Below are 23103 nucleotides of genomic sequence, written 5' to 3' on the forward strand. Positions count from 1 at the left end.
TCAGAAATCCATTCAAAAACTCACACACAAATTACCTACGATTACATTTGTTCTCCTCCCTTTCCTTGGGAAAAGAATTCTTGCTTTTCCCAAAGGGAGGGAGGAGAAGACATATAAAACTTCAGGGCTCACTTCAGGGCTTCAAACTCCATTTTTGTTTATTTTTTCATGTTGTTTTGTTTTGTTTTTTCAGGTCCGCACCGGTGGCACATGGAATTTCTGGCTAGGGATCAAATCAGAGCTGCAGCTGCAGGCCTACATCACAGGCACAGCAACACCAGATCCAAGCCGCATCTGCAACCTATACTGCAACTTGTTGCAATGCTGGACCTTTAACCCACTGAGCGAGACCAGGAATCAAACCTATATCCTCATGGAAACTATGTCGTGTTCTTAACGCACTGAGCTACAAGGGGAGCTCCCAAACTCCAGAATAGGTTGGTGAGTGATGGCAGAGAAGGCATACAAAAGGCCAGAGGATAACTGTATTTGGCCTAGTCATTCTAGAATACCTCGGAAATATTGTAGCCCATGAACTGAGTTACTACTTCTGGGATCAACCCCATTCACGATGGATAGCAGAGCACTGGAAGGTCTTACCCATATCTGGGATCCCTTGGATCTCAAGTGGGGAAAGAGATGTTGGGCAGCTGTACTCTTATGCCTACATGCGGACGCTATCTCTTGGTGTCCAGAGGCAGATGAAAGGCAAACAGATTCATCTACTCATTATAGGATGCTAAAATGGCATAACCACTTTGTTTCAATGTTTTCCATGGCACTTGGTACATAAGGAAATACAAAGATTAATACACTTGTTTCCTCATTCTACTCAGTCTCTTTGAAAGTCTTTTACATTATGATTGTTTTCATATCAAAGTAACCTGTATTCCTCCTATCTGTGGGGAAGAACAAGCTGAATAAGCAAAAAATAAATAAATAAATAAAAATAAAAAAGGGCAGGGGCTCCTTCCCTGCTTATTCAGGGTCTGTACCTCTTTAGGTAACATATATGGGATGTGACCATTTACACTTCTGTAAATGGTCATTTACATTTACATTTCTGCTCCCCTTACTCTTTCTGCAACTAAGCAAATACAGAATGTGGATCTTTTCATGACTTCAGCAATGATGAAACTCAGAAAACCATTTATCGTACCATACAAAATAGCTGCTGACCCATAAGACAGCAATACCTTTGCCCATATTTTCCTCTGGCCAGTCTCCTCTCTAGGGTGTTACAGCAGAACTACCCTTCCATGAAACATCTACTGCTTTAAAATTGCACCTCGATTTAGTCAGGATCCTGCAGGAATTTGAGGCTACACTCAAAAGGGGTTGAATGACAATGATTTAATGGAAAAACTACTTTCTAAGTAGGTTCAGATGGTTGAGGAAGCCTCCAGGAATTGGCAAGTGAGAGAGCCAGTGCCATCCCTGGGTCTCAAAGGTCAAGGAGGGAGCAGCAGCCCCAGATCCCAGGGAGAGCTGGAGCTATGGTGACCTCAGCAGAAGGTTTACCAGAGGATAACGTAGCCACCTGGACTACAAGGTGGGGTGTGATGGGGAGATCCTCCAACTTCCTAAGAATGCCTCCCCCACTGGGCTAAACCCCAAAGAATCCAGAAGACAAGGGCTCCCAGATTCCTTCTAACCATGGAAAGCAGCCTTTGGGGGTTGAGGGTCTTTCCCTGGACTCATCCCTTGTTCTCCTGACAATTTACCACTCTCGCCATTCCCTCCTCTGGACCTTGCATTCTTCAGCTCCACCAGGGCAGTCCCTATAACATGGCTGCAGCTTGCTGGGCTCTGAAAATGCTGTTTTCTCTGTGTGCACATGTTGTCCTCCCCACTGTAGCATGTCCCTGGGCCTCATCATCTTATTTTGGTCCCTTGAATTTACTTCATTCACACCCTCCAGATTAAAACTTCCATTCTTTTGAAAGCACAGCAAGGATGACTTGCAAGTTCTACCAGATGTGAAGGGCTGGTGGGAAGTGGGGAAAAGAACAGCATGTCCTGTCTTATCTCTAAAAGCAACTTCTTTCTCTTTGCTTAAAAAACAAACAAATGAATTGAAATTATTTTCCCGAAAAGAATAAAATCTTTAGGGCAAGTGATTCTGTTTAATATTCTAACCCTTAGCGCAGTGCCTAATATATGGGTAGGTACTCGGAAGTAAATATGTTGATATTCAAATATTAGTATTTTCAAATCAATTCAAAGATTTAAGAAGAACAATTAACGTATGCCAGAATCTTGAACCCTCACAGCAATCTCATGAAATAGATACTATTATTATTATCATAATTTTATAAATGAGGAAACCAAAAACAGTTGAGCACTTTGGCCAAGGTCACCATCAGGAGATGATAACGTGTGGTTTTGAAACCCACATTCTGTTTCTAAAGTACTTAATCTTACCATAAATTCAAACTGCTTTGTTTTACATAAAACTCTCTGCATTATCTCATTATTCAAATCCTGGTGCTGCTTTGTTTTATATAAACTCTCTGCAATATCCCATTATTCAAATCCTGGTGATAAGTCCTTGGGGTAAACAAGTGGGAGGTGACACAGCTGCTTCTCAGTGGGCTGGATTACCTCACATACACTAACATAGGACACAGTAGAAGAAAGTCATTTCTCCAGGTGGTCAACCCAAGCTAGTCTGTAGGTTGATGGTAGATCTATAGTCTAGATTTCTGCCAAACATGTTGAAGGCGGAGCAGCTTGTGGCAGATGGCTGTTCCTCCTTCTCTCTTGTTTTAGATTTTTTTATCTTCCACAGAATGTGAAAGAATGTATCTATGTTTGGAAACCCTCTCACTAAGTCAACAAATAAACTAAACAAATGAGGAGTGGAGGGGAGAAGCTTGCCTCAATCTGACAATACTTTAGTTTCTGGAAGTTTACATTTGTTAAACATGGAAAGGCTAAAAAAGCAGAAGTGCTGATCATGAACACTTGCCTATTAGATTGCTTTGGTAAAAGCTTTGTGTTGCAAACATCTTATCAGCAAGGTGTTTTGTCTCAGCTAGTTTTCTAAAAACAAGCGCTTTCTGGCTCTGTTTGATATTTGTGAAGACACAAACCACAAAAAAACATGAGAGTCTCTAAGCTTTTAGGACTTGCTTCTCAAAGTGTGGTGGTAGACCTGTAGCCTGGACATCTCTTGGGAACATTTAGAAATGCAGAGTTCTGGGCTCCACTCCTCCATGTTACAGCAGAGTTTGTATTTAACAAGATCCTGGGCAGGGTGAGAGGGTCCAGCTAATGGTCCATCCTTGGTTAGCCTTGTCCTTCCTAATCTCCAATTCTGATGCTCCAGTTCTTTGAACATTGGTCCTTGACTCCAGCATCTTTTGAGTCTCAGATCCTGATATTAACATAAATGCCCTTGTTGCTCAGAAGTTACTAGGAGGATTCCCTGAGACAGCTTGATATATCTGCGAGTGTCTATTGCCAAACAGTATTATAAACTATTATTTTCTGAACATGTTTAATATGTGAAAGCACTGTAATAAACCACTTGATGTACATTATCTTTCTTGAAGTCTGACAAGGGGATAGTATCATTCTTACCTGGCAGCTGAAGGGATTTTCAGAGAGGTTAAATAAATTGCCTGTTGTCAGAGAGCTAACCTGTGATAAGGAAGGGGACTGTTTGACAAAATATTTACACACCTAACTCTGCTATGGTAGGCTATAGATTGAACACTTCCTCTCTTAACAGAAGACTCTGATTTCGGCTGAGTCATAGCTTTGGAAAAAAATGGAATTCACGTATACTACTAGTTCATTTAAATTCATTGTATTTAATATGCATTTACCGTATCATCTATTATTCAATAATTTTTCCCCTTAATAATATTCTAAAATGAAATAAAAGATCTTTTAAGTTCTTCTTAATTTAAGATCAAATAAAGCTGGAAATGACTGTGTGATCCTGGTGTTGGGAAACTAGTTATCTAAAAGAAGAATTTATATTTGATGCTGGGAGTAATTTTTCATGTTGTAAGTCTAGGAAACTGTATATCAAACCTAAAAATTTTTGCTCAAGTTAAATAAAGTAACAATGAATGACTGGGAATAGCAAAGAGTTCCAAATGTAGCCACAAATAAACCTCCTCTTCTTTTTGTAATTTGATTTTTCCTCCTAGATCTCACTTGCAAGTTGCAATTTTTTTTTTTGTCTTTATAGGGCCACACCCAGGACATATGGAGGTTCCCAGGCTAGGGGTTGAATAGGAGCTGCAGCTGCGGGCCTATGCCACAGCCACAGCAATACTGGATCTGAGCTATGGCTGCAACCTACACCAATGCTGGATCTTTAATCCACTGAGCAAGGCCAGGTATCAAACCTCCATCCTCATGGATGCTAGTAGGGTTCCTTAGCCTCTGAGCCATGACAGGAACTCCCATAAGTTGCAATTTAATTGACCTGAGTGAATAAAGTCCAAAATAAAAAAGGAATTACATAGGAATGATGATTATTCAACATTCATTCAACAAACATTCACTGAGTCTCAGTATGAATGCTGTGCCATGTGCTGGGGCATAGCTATAATGAGATGATCAGTTGCTATAGCTCTTTCTCTGGTGAAGACAGACTGGATAGCAGGGTCCATCCAGTAACTCTGCTAAAGCTCAGGTGTAGTTAAATTGAATTCAATGTCATCTATCAAGAGGGGGAGTATTCCACCCTCTTAGAGATTTTGAGAGCATTAAGTGACTTAATATGTGTGACTATGACTAGTATAATAAATGGTGTGTTAAAAGCATTCTAGAAGCACTTTAGTAATACATATACAGTACAATTAATTAAGCATATTATACAAATAAATGTATGATAAGTTGGAGAAAATGTATTAATCCCAGAAACCAAAGCAAATAACTGGTAATACATCTCAGTCCCTATACTCCCTGAATGCCTTTGGAGCAGGCAGATTTTTGCAATAGATCTTTATCAAAAAACACTTGGAAATTATACTCACCAAGGTGTTGAAACTATATACACCCTGGGGTCTTGCCTTGCAGAATAGTAAAAAAGAGAAGTAGTTTTGTCGTCTGGAAATACTGAGCTTTTATTTTCTTATCTATACAATGATAACAGTAAAGGGGTCTCAGAAAGGCTACAAAATTACTTGGAAATATACACACAATGTCTATAAATTTACTTGGAAATATAAAATTACTTGGAAATATACACATAATCATTCAAATATAAGCTATTACTATTTTGAATAATCAAAATATAGTAACCCCATATATTTTTTTTTTTTTGGTCTTTTTAGCTATTTCTTGGGCCACTCCCACGGCATATGGAGGTTCCCAGGCGAGGGGTTGAATCGGAGCTGTAGCCACTGGCCTACGCCAGAGCCACAGCAACGCGGGATCCGAGCCATGTCTGCAACCTACACCACAGCTCACGGCAACGCGGGATCGTTAACCCACTGAGCAAGGGCAGGGATCGAACCCGCAACCTCATGGTTCCTAGTCGGATTCGTTAACCACTGCGCCACGACGGGAACTCCCTCCATAAATTTTTTAATACCTTCACTTTAGATGGTCTTTAATTCACATATATCTTAGAATAACACAATTTGAATTTGTTGTACATTTTACTAAAAAGGATTTCTAACACTTGGGGAAAATGTGTGTGTGTGTGTGTGATGCTTATCTATTTCTATGATGAATTATCAGCTCCAGAAAATTTCTAGACTAAATTGCTGAATTGTTGGAGCTAATAATTCATGGGCAGAGGTAATTTAAAATTCTGAAACTCTAGCAGGCAAATGTGTAATTTTATGGGCCAAGAGCTAGCACTCAGTATGACTTCTAAAGACATATAAGTGGGGAGCTCCCGTTGTGGCTCAGTGGTTAACGAATCTGACTAGGAACCTTGAGGTTGTGGGTTTGATCCCCGGCCTCGCTCAGTGGGTTAAGGATCCAGTGTTGCCATGATCTGTGGTGTAGGTCACAGATACGGCTTGGATCCCGTGTTGCTGTGATTCTGGTGTAGGACTGCAGCTACAGCTCTGATTGGACCTCTAGCCTGGGAACCTCCATTTGCTGCAGGAATGGCCCTAGAAAAGGCAAAAAGACAAAAAAATAAAAATAAAAAAATAAAGACATGTAAATGAACTTAAGTTCAGTATCAATTCTAGCCCAATGACTTAGTGGTTTCATGATTATAGAATATGGCCTCGACTTCCCCATGAAGGGGAATAGTCCTACACTGAAGGCCCCTGACCTTCTAAACTATTTGATGAGTTTGGGCATTTACGTCTGGATATAAGAGTTGTGGAAACCTGGACTATCATGCATACTAGAAAGAGAAGAATTTGGAGCTCTCATGAGGAACATCTTGCAGGGAGGGGATGAGGAGCAGAGATTGTGGAGAAAGGAAAGAGAATGACGAGAAGAGCCCAAATCCTTCGTGAAATCTGTTAAAGCCAAAAAGGTGATTGGTATATATAAATCTCTGGTGGAAGCAAGTGACAGATGAAATCTGGGTCACTTTTTTAGAGTTATGAGTGTACATGGAGCCAGGACTCCAGGAAATACAGGGGAAGAAAAGATTTTAAGTCCCTGAGAAGTTGCAGAAGGGTTTTAGACTTCCATAGACTGTGAAGTTGGTAGGTATTTAAGCAAATTATGCCTAGATCTTTAAGGGGACAAAGAGCTTAGAGGTGTGTTACACAAGTAAGGTACCTACTTATTTATTTGTGGTTTTCAACTTCCCTGCTTCCAAAATAAGAAGTAATACATTTGTTGTATTATTCAGTATAATAGAACTTTATGTAGAGGAGTTAACGGTTCTTAAACATGGGAAGGGATGATTAGGATGAGAGAAGGTGAGAGGGACAGTTTTGCCCTCAGGAGAGATATGTTCATGTCTGAGAATATTTTTGATTTCTCATAACTAGGGGTTGCTATTGGCACCTTGTGGGCAGAGGCCAGGAATGGTTTTCCACATTACATGATGTACAAGACAAACCACATAGCAAAGAAAATCTGACTGAAAACATCCGTTGTGCTGAGCAGAGAAGCCCCAACTTAGGCCAACCTATCATTTTATGAATAAAGACCTGAACATCAGACAGGGTCAGTGACATATGCCAAGTCACACAGCGAGCCAAGAGAAGAGATAGATCCTTTGGTGTTGTTCCCATCACACTCTGTCACTTCTTAAAGCTAAAAATGGAGCTGTTGGAAAATAAAGCTTCTTATGAACAAGTTTAGGCTTAAGAAGTAATAAATAATGGCATAAATCTTTAAAACAGAATACTGCTTACACTGGGAAATCTGGGCCACCAGGAAAAGAGAAAATGTAATTATGTAACATATCTTTGAAATATATTCAACATTATAAGGAGTACCTAGTGAAATATACCATAGGAAAAGGATTTTTTATTATATTTAACCAAAATGCTGCCCCACGTAGTGGTTCTTAACCTCAAGCACATTGCCCAGTCACCTGGAGGGCTTGTTAAAAGATAAACTGCCCCACCCCAAGCCCAGAGGTTCTGACTCAGGAAATCTGGCATTGGGCCTGAGGATCTGCATTCCTAGCAAGTTCCCAGGTGATACTGCTGCTGTTGATCAGGAGATAACACTTTGAGATAACACAGGCCCAAAATTTGAGAGGGACTCAATGGCCTAATATTGCAGGTGTTTAGAAAACATAAGCTCACCAAAACATACACACACACTTTAGCATAGATTAGTAAATAGTGCTAGTTCACATTTCGAAGAATATAATCCACAGATGGCAGAACTAAAACTAACTCTAGACCTCATTTAACTCAAATCCCTTACTTTTGAAATGAAGAAATTAATACAGCTTTTAAGCTTCTTTACCAGAAAGAAGAATCTCTTTTCACAATAGTCAACAGAAGCAATATTAAATGAAAATCACTTAGAGGCAGTTAGAGTACTGATAGCATTATTGAAAGATAGATAAACTCAAAGATTGTAAGTACAACTAAATATGTATCCTTTATCTTTTTATCATTACGTTTATGAGGAATATTCTAAATGCCCAACTATGTAAAAACTGGTCTGATGGGGCTCTTATGCCAAGCTAAGTCTATGGGGAAAATGCCTATTGGACATTAATAATATAAAATCAGGCCCTGAGGGACCATAACTGTCTCTTTAAATTATTTCGGAAATCATGTACATGTTTAATCAATTAAATACAGCATAAGATGATAAGCAGTATATTCCCATCTTAAATAATCAATGTGTCACTTTTAAATCATGGTTAACAGAGTGAAAAGCACCCTCAAAGAAATTCATTTGGATAACACTCATTTGCATTCCATTCATTTAGTAAAAAGAATGCAACAAATTTCAGATACTTAAAAATTACCTGGGTACCTAGCCAGGATGCTCCAGTTAACCTGCCTCCTGTCAGTCCTCACTTAGAAACACCCAATGACTGAATAGCAAACATTCTCCTTTAGCCTCTTTAACATCATGAAGATAGTTTACACAGCCTTTTTCCCCCCTAACTCATGACATCCTGTCCAAGACGCTGAACTTTCCTTGCCAAGAGCACACAGGAAGCCAAACCCTCTCAAATATGCTGCATCTCCTTCAACTTTTAAAATAAACACCTATCCTTTTAAAGTACCATCTGTTGTCTCCTTGTCTCTGGTTACATCTTATTAAAGTTTTTTGGCCAATATCACACCCCTGCTGCGATCTTACCAGGCTCTTCCGCAACATTCAATAAGAGCTTCCTATTTAACTAATTCCCACGCCATGACGCTGTGTGAGGGTCTAAAACAGAATCGGCACTATATCGTTTCTACTTTTGCTCATAGAAGGAATAACTGTTCATGCTAAACCTGGGACAATGCCTCCCAGCCCCCCAAACACAGCACAGTGTGAACCAATGCAGCTAAACTAACACCATTCAGGGCTTGTATTGAATGGCGCTTTTACTGCAGCATTCACCTTGGAATAAGTAGTCAGGATTTATTATTTGTTGAAGTCACATAACTACCAGGCTATGCAGGCTTCGTTCTCATATTATCACAAACAATCACAACAGAAGACCCAATACAGGAAAACATATAGCTCATTTACAATGGAAGCAAATTTGCAATCAGACAAGGGCAATGTAACAGCCAAGAACTGCAGTAAATCTCTTACAGCTAATAGCCCTATCTAATAATGCTCTCCTACAACACCTCTGAGCAAATGGATTGCCTTCAGTTTAAACAGTCACATCCACATGCACTCCTCGATGGTTAGAGATGATGCTTGATAAGCAAACCCTAAATTTATGATCCATTTACCCTTTTAAGTATCTTAGAGCCAGGATTGCTAGAAGACTTATTCAAGCATGCTGACAGAACTGAAATCTCAGTAATTTCTCTCTGCACCTCTCAGCATGGCTGACAGGCATCTGCCAAGACTATACCATATAAACCACTGATGCATGCAAAAATATTTACCCCCAGAAGATGTAGTAAAAGCTCAGCTTCCTCCAGCTTCCATAGCCTCTGAAGTGTTAATCTGAAGGAACAGTTCCATGAGTTTTCACAGGCCAGGAGTGTGTCTCCTACACTTGACCTAGACAGCCTTACATAACGAAGCATCGGGACTGGGGAGCTTGCTGAATGTCATCACCGGCAAGAGTGAGGAGTATTGGCAGCAGCACGCAGGCGGGCAGGCTGGGAGTTTGCATGGAAATCATGAAGTCTTGTCTTTCTCTTTTCAAATGTTTTGGAAGGAGAGTTAAGAATAGCTCAGAAACCAAACCGGTCTCGCTCTTTTTTGTGGGAAGAATGACCTGCAGCATAAAAGCTAAATCTTGCAGCAAGTGCAAGACACTTCTTTCGGGTGTTTGCAGGCAACCTAACAGAATGAATGGTTGTCTGTAAAGGACTGTGCCATGACACCCAAAATGAAGGGACTGGTAAAGCAAAGTAATGACTCAAAGGCTGCCACGGAGCTTTTGTCTACTTTTAACTCATTGTGGTGAGTATAGAGGACTATGTGTGTAATAGAGGAATTCTTGCAGTTGTGAGTTGGTTTGCAGGATGATAACTACAGGATTTGTAAAGAGTGTTCATGTCCCTTGAACATTTTGTTGCAAGCAAGATGATAGTGTTAAGAATCTTGTTATGTCAAATTCAGAATGCGGTGGGTTAAACTGGTTGTGCTGAAGGTCTTTCAGATTCAGATATTTTTCAGGAAAGTGATAAGAGAAGCAGGTACTTCTCTGTGGCAGCTTGCAGATAATTGTCAGATGTGTTAATTACTTCTATTGTCTATACTAAAAAGATCTGAATTTCAGCATTCAGATTTTGCACATAATGAATCTTTTTTTAGATTCTAAAATCAGTTTCTCAGGATGAGGCAAGAGGATCAGTGTGCTTTTAAATTAGCTCTCTTAGAATCACTCCTGGATATCTGGAGGATACTTTTAAACAGCAAATTAAACAATGTACTCCCCATCTAATTTTCATTCAATTATCTCAAATGTGTGCAATACGAGTTAGGTCCTTAAAAGCTAGAAATAATAAAGTCAATCCTATATTCTGATCCCGAGTAGAGTGATGGTATTAATAATACAACATGATTTTATTTTGTTTAATTATATATAAAATTGTGGTTTTGTATGGAGTATGGGCTAAGATGTATAATTCCCGAGGCAACAGAAACAGAGAAGCCATGCATCATTTAAAAATAATCGTAATGTTCTGCTCTTAGCTGGGAAATTTGTCTACTAATGCATCACACTGAGAATAGAGCCTGGAAATAAGAGAATTTTAGGTCTACACAACAACACAATAATTTAATTCTACCCCATCATTTAACGCCTAAGGAAACAGAGGTAGGAAGAAGTTAAATGATGTGCCAAAAGTGACCCAGATGAAGAGGTGAGTGGAAAGTGGTTTTCCTGGTACTCACTGGTATTCTGCTAACCATGCCACAATGAATAGTTATCCTTTGATACTGGTGTAAAGGCCTGATGTACAATAATTTTTTTTATCATAGAAATGACAGAAAACAAAGTGGAATAGAACTAAATACATGCTTGTAGCAGTCTTTTGATTTTGGAAAAACAAGTTCTGTAGGGAACATAATGGGAAAGTTTCTTCAATTATTTCTCACAACTATAATGAACATTCTGGTGTGACATTTAATTAAATTTTCAAATTATGAAATAGTGTGCTGAACATTTACTGATGGATACCATGTTGGTGGTTTAGATTCTTTTATTTTGTTAATGTTGATTGTGCTGCTAGGCTTACCCATCTCTTGGAGAGCTAGTGTACATTAAATAACCCATAGGAAGCAAAAACTGGAAAATAGAACATTTCAAAAAAGATCTTTGTCTTATTACTTTCAACCAAACCAAGCCTCTGATAGCCAGGCACTTGTTTTTCATTTTTGCATCTCTGCCCACAGCACAATGCTTACGGGACCCTTAGTAAATGTTTGCTGAATGAATAAGTGGAGGGGTGAAATGCATTCATATGAGAGTACATATGCTATGGCCAAGTAGACTCCTTGGAGGGGTCATTTGAAGGAATGCATAAAAATGATTTATGAATGTATCAGTTTAATAAGTGCCAAAGTAATGAATGCTTCTGAAATACTTGTTTAGAAATTATTCTTATAAATTTTTGCAATATTTTCCTTGCAACTTAAATAGATCAACTTAGTATAGGTTTAGCATCCCCTAAGAGATAATACAACTTTCACTAGGTTAACCAAATAGAGGTTTAGTTTTACTCAAGTGACATAAAGTTGAGTCAAGTGACATGGTGACATTAAGATCAAGTGACAGTGTTAGGATTTTACAGCCCTGGCAAACCCACAATCCTCAGGGATCTAAGCCCATTTTTCCTTCTGCTTAGTGATCTTGACTATGTGGCTCTCATCCTCTGATTTGCTGCCTTGTGGTCTCAAAATGGCTGCCTCATCTCTAGCATTCTGACTACATTCCAGGCAAGAGGACAGAAAGTGCAAGAGGCAAGTGCTAGCTGAATCAGCTTTCTCCAAGAGCTTTCTGAGAAGATCATTAGAGACTTTGACTTATATCTTATGGGTCATAACTGTGAAAAATGCTGCCCCTCCTGGGGGGAGTCTGGAATAATTGTGTTTTTAGCTAAACCCATTGCTACCTCCAACAAAGCTGGGGTTCTCTTTCTAAAGCAAAGGAGGTTGCTTCTCCAACTTGCATTCTCACTTAGTATATAGTTTTAGTAAAATCCTAAAATGTGATCATTTAGTCTAAGCTGACTTATCTCCCAAAAAATGAAAAAGTTTCTCATTTTATATCTGGGTCTTCCATGGAAAAAAATTATTCCACTGTTGCAATAGAATGTTACTTGGGAAACAATGGGTTTATAACTATACTGTCACAAATGGATGCAAAGAGAAAGCCATAAATAAATTTCTCAGAATGAAAAAGAGACTATTATACCATGGGGTCATTTCACCTCATAATCACCCCAAAATAAGGTTGTCCATAGCTCTGTCCTTCTGAAAAGATTCCGACGATGGAGGACACTGAATTAAGCTCTTGAAATTTATGCAACTACTAAGTAAAATAGTATCTTACTAATTTAGAAGAGAGGCTTTTCTTTTCTTTTTCTTTTTCTTTTTTTTTTACAGTTCTGTCTGTTGTCTTGCTGGAATCAGCTATGAAAAGTACATGGCTCCTTGAGCTGGGCCAGAGTAGAACTTTATCAGCTATCCCAACTAGGTCATAAGAGTGCCTCTCAAAAACAGAAGCAGTTCTTCATATTGGGATCAGGAATAATACTGACATCTTTTTGAAGAAATGGGACAAGATGACCCCTCAAACCAAAAGTTTTACTTTAAACCTGTAGAGGATTCCTGAGTGTGGAATAGAAACACTATAATTTTCAAGAAAAAAATGATGGCATTCTTTTTTTTCTTTTTTAAGGACCACACCCATGGCATACAGAGGTTTCCCGGCTAGGTGTCAAATCAGAGCTGTAGCTGCTGGCCTACACAACATCCACAGCAATGCCAGATCCAAGCCCCATCTGTGACCTACACCACAACTCATGGCAACGCAGGATCCTTAACCCACTGAGCGAGGCCAGGGATGGAACCCACAACCTCACGGTTCCCAGTCAAATTTGTTTCTGCTGCGCCACAATGGGAACTCCCTAATGATGGCATTCTTAGTTTTTACCAACCTTAATTTCTCTCTTCCATTAACTGTATCTTGCAGGACATCAAAACTATATGCAGCCTTACTGGAAATAGCAAAATTAGAATATGTTTAGTACCTAGCAGGTATGAGTTTTACAAGTCACAAACTCAAGGGAGAACAAAATTCCAACTTTCTTCATTTTCCTATAAATTAATTTAATTTTTCTTTTATTGTCCCATTTTTGCCTAATGGCAGAAAATGTAATTATTTCTAGGTCAGTTCAATTGCTTCAATACTTTTTCAGTTATCTCAGGATTAGCTTAGTAAAATGTGAGATTTTAATTTTTTGCTCTTTATATTAATTAGAGGAACGCTAGCTTCAGCAACAAATGCACCCAAAAGTCTTGGTAGCTTAGTGTAATGAAATTGTGTTTCTTACTCATGAAAAGGTGTATGTGGTTGTTCCTGATTCGCAGGTGGCCTTCCCTGTGATCATTCATGGATCTTTCTTGTGGCTTCTCATGCCTCTAGGGACTTAGAATCAGCTAACAAATGAAAAAAAAAAAAAAAAAAAAAGATCATGCAGGATTACAGCTACTTCTTGAGCCCAGGAGAAGCATCTGGCTTATATTTAAATGGCGAGGAATAGTCACATAGCTCCATCTAGATGCAACAGAAGGTTGAGAAATTTTGCAGCTACTTGGACAACCACATCTCAAAAGGAAACATAAATTATTGTGGTTACTAAGCTCTTTCTCTGCTTATCTTTCATCTTTGCATTTGAAGGATCTTTTAAAAGCATATCATCTTTTGCCAATTATTGTTTTTTGAGATTAAATTGGAGAACTGAGAGGATTTAAATGTGGAGTGTGGGTTTGGGTGGGGAGGTCTCTCCTTGTGTTGGTGGTATGATTGATTATACTGTGCACCTGGAAATGGGATCATGCACTTTTTATTATACCTATAGAGAAGAGAGAAACTTATTATAGATTTTTCAAATGTTTACATCATAGCACCCGGAATTCAAGTCTATAATTTTATGTTTTAAATAAAGTACCCCAAATTGGATCAGTTTCATATGCTATGAGAAACATGGCTTGTTTATATGAATTTTGAAAGAATGGTATCTAAACCCAGCTAATCACAGCATTGCATCCAGCTAATGCTTGGGTATCATTTTGGAATTTCAGGCAGAATTCAAAAAAAAAAAAAAAAGAGGAAGGGCTAGAGCCTATATCAGAAAAGCAACTTTCTCAAAATTCCTCAGGAGACTTCTTCAGGGACCTCACTGGCCAGAGTTGTGACATGGCTACTCATAGGGGCAAGAGAGGAAACTGGGAAAGACAGCTTTCAAGTTGGGTTATTGGAGGTTTCAAACAAAAGTAAGTTTTTCTTCATAAGGAAGAAGGGGAAAAAGAATAACTATGTCTGCCTCAACTCTAATAGCTCAATTAATTAGCCTGAGGTGATTTATAAACTTGTTCTACACTTTCCAGAGGGTTCAGTATCACTGGTGGGTGGGGAGGTGGAGTAGGGGGAAAGGAAAAGAGAATAAGGGACACAGAGAGGCAGAGAGAGAAACATGGAACTGAAAGGAAACGACTTGATATTATAAAACAAAAAATTGGGTTGGTAACGACAGAGAATCAGCTCTAGAAAAAGAAAACTCTCACGAGCTCTGAGATGAACCCTAAATAATTAAAATATGAAGAATATTCTATAATAATGGAATAGATAAAATATCAGTAGAGACATAGAGAAATGGTCTGAAAAACATATTACATATCTGGAGCAGGTATGTTTATAATCAAGTGCCCTTGAGTTTGTGTTGGAACTGAGAAGAGGCTCACTCAGTCCGTGTGGGAATGGCCTGAGGAATCTGGTTATTTCAAGTGATCTCTTTCCTTAGGGAGCTGAGGAAAAGCAACTGTACTTAAGTGATGCCACAATCCAAAGTCCAGTTTATCCATCTAAATATGTGGATATTAAAAGATCAAAGCAGATACTTTATCCTACGGGCCAACTAATAGGGTGACCAAGGTGGATGGTAGCCAGCACTGATGAAGTTTTCTTCAGCTCTTTGTTGGGGGTTTTAGCCATTGCTGTTCTGCACTGCATTTGTTGCTCTGAATTGGACTTCTAGCAGGAGAAGAGGAGGAGAGAGGGAGGGAAGGAGGAAGGAATGAGGAAGGAGACAGAGACAGAGAGACAGGGAGAGAGTGAATATGTTGATTGGTGCTGAGCATGAACCCCTAGTCAATCCAGACTGCTTTCACTTAAATTCATTCTGTAATTAGTGGCTAATGAACCAGAGTCTGCGTAGACTTATAATTTTGCCTTTTCATATTTTTCAGTCTTGACTTCTCTTCTGAACTTGCTAGAATATATTCAAAGCAGGTGCTCTACTTAATTAGAAAGAGACGCCCTTCAAAAAAAGGCTTTCTTTTCTTTATTAAACACACAGACTATCTAAGTTTTTTACACAAAAAGGAGACTCATCCAGGTTGGAGTTTGTGTGTGGATGGGAGGATGTGGAAAGATGGGTACCCAAGAAGAAGGAAGAGACCTGTTAGATTTTTTGGTCGTTTGTGGTGTTTTTCTTTTCCAAGTTGGTTTCCCAGGTGGCATCTCATCAGTGTAGGCCCAGTTCACCAGCAGTGCCTTAGATCACCTCTGCTGGGGCCCCAGAGGGCTCACATGATGGCTCTGTCCTGTCTTTCCCAGAGTCCTCACATTCTAATTCTAGTCAACTTCCACGGTTAGCCTTACTTGGGAATTTCCTTCACCAGATCTATGACTAGTTCTCAGATCAAAAGAAACAGTTTACTTTCCTGCTCATTGATTTTGGCCAGTATTCCAATCTCACTGAATTGCTTGCAGATATGAGAAAACTTTATGCTATTCCACGACTCTACCAATTTGCTCATGTTGTTCTTTCTTTTGGGGTCACTCTTCTCCCCTCACCCCAACACCCCTGGCTTTGCCTTGCCTGTCATCAGTGAAACCTATCAGGTTTAAAGAACAGTTTTTTTGTTTTTTTTTTCCCCATGCTTATTTATTTCTTTTTCTTATGTTATTGTCCATCAAGGTCTATTGTAAGAGATTGGTATAGTTCCCTGCAATACAGTAGGACCTCATTGCTTATCCATTCTCAATGTAATAGTTTGCACCTATTAACCCAAGGATCAAGGTTTTTTTTTTTTTTTTTTTAAACAGCATTTCATATCCCCTTATCCCACCCAAATGGAAAATATTACTGTTTGTTGGGATATTACTGTGACCTATAAAGCCCAAGTGTGCTTATGAGTCTTGAATATTTGCTTTCATACTAGCCCCCCGCCACTAACTGGTTAAATACTTAAGAACGAATATTGTGTTTTATTCATTTTTAAAATTTCTAGCACCTAAAATCAAGCCTTCTTAAGAAGGCCAAAAATATATAAATACAGATCTATTAAATAGGAAATCTAGGAATAATGATCTATTCTATAAAAAGATGTTTTATTTTACGAGAGACCATCAAATTTTCATTGAAAATGTCATTTAATAGTTTTTATATTTAGTTTTTCCAGAAAAAGAAATTTCTTAAAATAAGAAATATCTGTACTTCAAAAATCCAACTGCAGGCAATGGCTTGATTTTTTTTTAACAAAAAATCCAAATTTTATATGTCCGGTTGTAGTAGTAACTCTACTTTTACTCTTCTCTACATGTTTTATTAAAGCTATATCTTAGAATTAAAAAATACTTCTCTCTTTTGAGAAGCCAGATATTAATTGTCTATTTGAAAATACTCTAAAATTATAAAAATGCTATTATTAATATAGCTTAAATTTTATGTTTTGGCCTGATATTATATAGGAATCAATGTTTAAGTTTCTCTAAATTCTCACATTTAGTTTACTATTTTACTCTTATAATAACTCTGTGATAGGTGTTAAATGATTTCACACCTTACCCTCCCTCTCCTTTTATTAAAAAAAAGAAAAAAAGATGGAGAAAGTGCCTATGACTTTTCAAAGATTCCTTCTGAATTAACTTTCTTTGGAATTTGTTTTCTCAGGATGGGCCTTATCTCTGTTTGACAAAGTTCTTTAGGATATCAGCAAATCAAGCAGTCAACATACATTTCTTATGTGCCACCCTTTATTACTTTTGCAAAGTCCTCAGACATTTTGAGTCAAAATTCCAAATTAAGCTATTGTATTTGGAACACAATTTTAGAAATGCTGTCTTCATGTAGCAAGCCTTGGCTCTCTCAGGCGTTCTGATGTGAACATCTGTGAATACATAGAAACCTATGTCAGCAGAGTTCTCTTTGCTCAAGGCCAGAGTTTTCCTGGAGGTAGAAAATTAAGGCTGTAGATAGTGACTTGGGCAACCCAGATCCCTTTGTTTGTTCCTTTGCCTCATCTCTTTCCTACTTCCCAAATTTTCAGTTGGAAAAAGACTTGGAAAGATTAGGTGACTTGCCTGAGGCCAAAAAACTAGCTGTTCCTAGGCCTTGGTCGACACATAGGGTTTCTTGACTAGAGTCAAATTAATGAAAAATCAGTTAGTGGGATGAAAAATAAACAGCCCAGATTTTTTTTGTAGATATAGCTAGATGATAAAAAAATTAAATTGTATTCCATTTAGTAAAACCTCTAAACATGTTCTTCATAGTGACATTACATATGCTGAGTCATCCTCCTCTTGCCCTTTTTTATTTTTTAAATATTTGCTTATTTATTTATTTATTGCTTTTCAGGGCCACACCTGCAGCATATGGAAGTTCCCAGGCTAGGAGTTGAATCACAGCCATAGCTGCTCACCTATATCACAGCCACAGCAATGCAGGATCTGAGCCTCACCTGTGACCTACACCAGAGTTTATGGAATCACCTGATCCTTAACCCACTGAGTGAGGCCAGGGATCAAACCAGAATCCTCATGGATACTAGTTGGGTTTGTTACTGCTGAGCTACAATGGGAACTCTGTTGCCCCTTTTTATAACTGAAGGAGTTGATAAGAATGTTGGACTAATGACAGCTGAATGTTAATGATAATTTCTATCTGTATGAACTTGTCTAATACCTTGCAAGGCATGTTCTTAACTTTATCCCCCAGAGACCTAGATGCTTACATGGTCCATTGTAAGGCAGTCACTTCCCTGATTCCACACTTCTACTAAGATGGATCCTAGATGTATCCCAAGCTGTGGAACTCTGCATCCAGTGCTGTTTGCAGCTTATCACATAGCAGGATGCTACTAATCAAGTACAGGGTCTCGAGGATGTGAGGTGGAAAGTATGTATGAAAAATGTGGAATCCTAACCCCAGCCTGCCACAGAGGATCTGTTATTCAGGCCTCTACTGGGATTTTGGAAGAGAAGCTCAGGGTTTCAGAGATGGGCTCAGAAGACTTGTAAAATCCAGTGAGGAACAAATCTTCAGAATTGCCAAGCTCTATTATCATTTCGAATAACAATTATTTCCCAGATGATTTTTTATTTTGGGAAAGAAAATCTCAGAACTGATTAGTCAACTAGCCCAACAGCTGCAAATGCCTTCAGATTTGAAAAGATTTTCCTCTTTGTAGAGGATAGGCATTAGGGCTCCAAATGTAAGCAAATTTCTCATATACAAGGAACTACTCTGTCAGCAAGCTTAATTGGGTAGAAAAAGTTTGCCTCTAATTCCATTATTATAGAACATAAATCAACCAATCATAGGATGTAGAGGTTGGAGGAAACCCCAATTTTGCTATTTGTTTCACGTGGTTAGCTTGACAAATACAGAAGCAAATGATATTTGACTTTGATTAGCTCTCCTTTTTAAAGAAAAACATTTCTAGAACACATTTTAACCTGCAATCTTTCTTTACTAATATAAGACAGTTTCTTAAATGTAGTGTGTTCAGAGCTTGATGTTTAAGTTTAGGCCCTAATTTGTAATCTTCCATAACTGATGTTATATCAAATGTTATTTGCTATATAAAAACACTCAAGCTATTCATTAAGCTATTTCATTTCTTAACCTACATTTATTTTATAAAAAGAGCAGAGGAAATATTACCTATATGAAATGCCACATCTTGACCACATTCTCTGTAATCTTGGTTCTCTAGCATCCAGGACAAATTTTGTTGGGGGGAGAATGGGAATAGTAATGTCTCTCTTATAGAATTGTCAGAAATTTTTGTGGAAAACTATCCATTATTCACTGGGCATGTGATGAGTGGTCAATAGTGTTCACTTCTATCCCTCTTGCTCCCTTCAGGAAAAGTTGAGCATTTTGACCCCTCATCAGCCAGAGGAAGACAATTTTCAGCCTCGTATATCTTCAGATTACAGTAAATTAAAAAAATCTTCTCTTTGACTTTCTATTAATTTTTTTTAAGGGCCTCACCTGCAGCATATGGAAATTCCCAGGCTAGGGGTCAAAATGGAGTTTCAGCTGGAGACCAAAGCCACAGCAATGCTGGATCAGAGAGCCTCATCTGTGACCTATGCTTCAGCTTGCAGCAATGCCAGATCCTTGACACACTGAGCAAGCCCAGGTATAGAACCCACATCCTCACAGACACTATGTTGGGTTCTTAACCCTCTGAGCCACAATGGGAACTCCTAAAAAATTCCTTTTTATTCTCACTTTTCTCCAACAGGAAAGGTGGGAGGGCTGGAAGTATTCCTTCTTGCTAGGGAAAGCCCACTTTCAGCGTATGTGCTCATCAGTGATCAACTGATTGAATTTTTAAAGTATCCTATCTTCAGATGTCTTGCTGTTGGTTCACACTATTGGCAAGGAATAGTCTTTGGTTCTCTACCTCCATGCCTCTCTTCTGAACATGCAACTTGATCCTTTTGGAATATTTAAGGTCTGGGTAATATATGCTGATATTACACAGCATGAACAGTGTTGAGTGATGGAAGTATAAAGTGAGTACATTGGATTTCAAAGGAGAACAAAATCACTTCCTCCTTTAGTGGTCTGAGATACCTTCTTGGGGAAAGTGGGGTTTGGACAGAGACGTGGAGGTGGGACTGTCACAGGGAAGAATATGGAAAGGGTAGAGTGGCTAATCATTTTGGGAAAAAAAAAAAAAAGAAGGTGAGGAATATTCCAGAAAGAAGGAATAGGCTTGTTTATCTGGAGCTGAGGGTTTGTGTATTATCATGATTAATTACAGGAATAATTGCCAAGCTTTCGTCATAAAAATGTTCTCCAGGAGAATTCTCAAGTTCTATCGCCTATTAATTCCTGTCCATGCATTTTATTTTACATCTTCAATGACAGGGAACACATTTTTTTAAAAAAAAAAAGAAAGAAGGAAATGAAGGCAATAAGATGAAGTTTGTTAGAGGGCTGATTTATGTGTGATATTTAAAAACTGAGCAATGTCATTACCCCAGGCAAATTATGAGTCTTTAATTTTAGCATGTTTTCAGTGTCCTTGAAATTTCTAGATGCATGACTTGACATTTTTACTTAGTGCATTATCAGTTGATAGTGTTTTATCATCCTATACTAATCAAGAACTTATAAAACAAGGTGGCATAATGCTGTAAAAAATGTTTCAATTTGGAATTTTAAAAAACCCTTAGTTTATAATCCTACTTTTACACTTAAAGATTCTTTTCTTGTATGACCTTGAATATATTTCCATCAGTGACTGTAATTATGTACAAAATAAGTGAGACTAAACTTAAGTGCATTTTAATCTCTTCAAGCTTTAAAACTGTACAATATATTTTTTTAAAAAACAATCCTCTTTTATTTTTATCTTTTTAAAAAACCACATTCATTAAGAATGGGATCTGCTCATTTCAAATGTTTTTCTTCTTGGGTAGCAAGATCATTTTTCAAGAGCTACATAGTAGCTTTTAGCCCAGTTAAACCTTAATGTCAAAATTAACATCCTAAAGAGACTTCAGGAAATAAAGGATGATTTAAAAAGGAGGTATTCTTTCTATTTCTGGTTGAGGCTTGCAAGGAATCCTGAAATATACATAATTTAACATGCATGACAGCACTTTATAAGGCTCTGCACTTTTAAACTGTATCCCCTCACACAACTGCTCCTGACCTAAGTGAACTTTTACAAAAGATTATATGGTATTCAAGCCTCACCCCTGGAACTGGTAAGGGGATGCCAACCTACTGAAAATTGTGCTGTGGATGTATCTACAGGTGGCCAAGAGCTGATGGATAGTTGCCCCACTTATGAGGAAAGCCAAAAAGCCCCTCTGGTAACATTACTTTCACAATTTCACAGCAGGAAGACCAAGCTCCCACTCTGTGTTAAAAAAGACACCTGCAGGTTATCAACTAGTTCAGATCATTGATTAAGCATTGCTGATGCCTCTCTATCAACAGAAGCCACAGGGGTTTTCTCAGAACCCCTGCGCAAAAGCTGGTGAAAAGCTTCTGCATAGTCATAGTTTCTCACAGCTCTGAGAAACCCTTTCAGACATTTTCATAAGCCTGGACCCTATATGGGCATGTAATTCTAGCTTATACATAAATAAATAACATCAGTGCTAACAGTACATACACTTTTTGTTGTGAGATAAGTTTGTCCTAAATGCCTATTGCTATACATTTTTAATTCCCTTCAGTATAAATAAAAGCTTTTCTTGACAAAGTGGTTAAGGAAAGATAAAGCCCTCTTCTTTTATTTTTCTATTTGAGGAAAACAAATTTACATTTCTTCTCTAAGGTTTGAGAACACAGGACCCTATCTCTATTCCAAAGCATATTTTAATTTTCTAGTTTGACTGCTTAATGTTTAAATGTTAGTATATTATATAAAACAAAATAAGACTATGATTATTAAAACCGTAATTCACAATAAACCTGAATTATATGATCATTTGAAGTTAGCCTTGGTATAGTATAAAAGTCACAGTAAGGAGTTCCCGTCGTGGCGCAGTGGTTAACGAATCCGACTAGGAACCATGAGGTTGCGGGTTCGGTCCCTGCCCTTGCTCAGTGGGTTAACAATCCGGCGTTGCCGTGAGCTGTGGTGTAGGTTGCAGACGCGGCTCGGATCCCGCGTTGCTGTGGCTCTGGCGTAGGCCGGTGGCTACAGCACCGATTCAACCCCTAGCCTGGGAACCTCCATATGCCGCGGGAGCGGCCCAAGAAATAGCAACAACAACAACAAAAGACAAAAGACAAAAAATAAATAAATAAATAAATAAATAAATAAATAAATAAATAAATAAAAGTCACAGTAAAACACTGGCATATCAGGATTGAGATTCTGGCTCTATTAGTTAATAGCATTGTGACTTCCAGAGGTTGCTTAAAATTTCTGAGCCTTTGCTTTCATCTGTTAAATATAAATGATAATCCAAAATCATTGGGTTGTAAAATAAGACAGCGAGATTATGTGTTTGTTTTAACAAAGGTGTTCAAAAAATACCACTTTAGGAATTCCCATTGCGGCTCAGTGGTAGTATCTATGAGGATGTGGGTCCAATCCCTGGCCTAGTTTAGTGGATCAGGGATCCGGCATTGCCATGAGCTGTGGTGTAGGTCACAGACTTAACTTGGATCCCGTGTTGCTGTAGCTGTGGCATAGGCTGGCAGCTGCAGCTCCGATTCAACCCTTAGCCTGGGAACTTCCATATGCTGCATGTGTGTCCCTAAAAAATAAAAAAAAAGTAATAATAATTTTCTTTTCTCTGTCTTCTTCTTAATCAAGTTGAAATCACAGAGGAAGAATTTAATGAATGCTTTATTGTAAAGTAAAATCAAGCCCTCACGATTTTATCTTAGGCCTTCTCTTTTCCTCACTTTATACATTTTGTGAGCTTCCTTGATCTCTCTCTCTCTTTTTTTTTTTTAACCACCTCAATGCTGATGGTCTTTATATTTCTCTTTCTGGTCTAAATCGCTTTCTTGTGCTCCAGACCCTTTTATCCATATGCTTTTTAGTAACCTCGCACACGTGCCC

The 23103-nt window shown here is 38.3% G+C and overlaps 1 protein-coding gene and 1 long non-coding RNA gene across 2 annotated transcripts in view; one reads left to right on the forward strand and one right to left on the reverse strand.

Annotated features, from left to right (window-relative positions):
* Positions 1-9698, reverse strand: part of SCN1A (sodium voltage-gated channel alpha subunit 1) — a 172496-nt gene extending 162798 nt beyond the window's left edge. Inside the window, exon 1 of the mRNA XM_047772791.1 lies at positions 9474-9698. The gene's annotated coding sequence lies outside the window, so the exon portion shown is untranslated. The remainder of the gene's footprint in view (positions 1-9473) is intronic.
* Positions 9644-23103, forward strand: part of LOC125123254 (uncharacterized) — a 105841-nt gene continuing 92381 nt past the window's right edge. The window contains exon 1 of the long non-coding RNA XR_007134015.1: positions 9644-9999. This is a non-coding gene — a long non-coding RNA (uncharacterized LOC125123254). The remainder of the gene's footprint in view (positions 10000-23103) is intronic.

Source organism: Phacochoerus africanus, chromosome 3 (assembly GCF_016906955.1).
Source record: "Phacochoerus africanus isolate WHEZ1 chromosome 3, ROS_Pafr_v1, whole genome shotgun sequence".
Taxonomy (NCBI): Eukaryota; Metazoa; Chordata; class Mammalia; order Artiodactyla; family Suidae; genus Phacochoerus; species Phacochoerus africanus.